Raw genomic sequence first — 315 nt, 5'->3', positions numbered from 1 at the left:
TAAATCTTAACCAGGGTGTACGTGACACGGATCACGTGACTTAGTGGGTTTTCCCAATTAAACGTGAATGAATTAAACACACCGATAAGTGGTGCTTTTTTTCTCCAATAACTTTTTAAAACAATTTTTTTAAGAGTTCCAGCTAGTGCATAATAGACAGATTTCTATGCTGCTTATGGCAATGTGAAATGTACCAGAATTACTCTATCTAATACGCATGTGTTCTTGTTCATTTTTTTTTACCGCATTCACGTAAACGGCTAGCATTAGGCAATGTGGCATTTTGTCCCCAATTTCAGACGTATTCAAGGATTT

This window comes from Dreissena polymorpha, chromosome 12 (assembly GCF_020536995.1).
Source record: "Dreissena polymorpha isolate Duluth1 chromosome 12, UMN_Dpol_1.0, whole genome shotgun sequence".
Taxonomy (NCBI): domain Eukaryota; kingdom Metazoa; phylum Mollusca; class Bivalvia; order Myida; family Dreissenidae; genus Dreissena; species Dreissena polymorpha.
The sequence above is the reverse complement of the archived record's forward strand: the minus strand, read 5'-3'. Positions refer to the sequence as shown.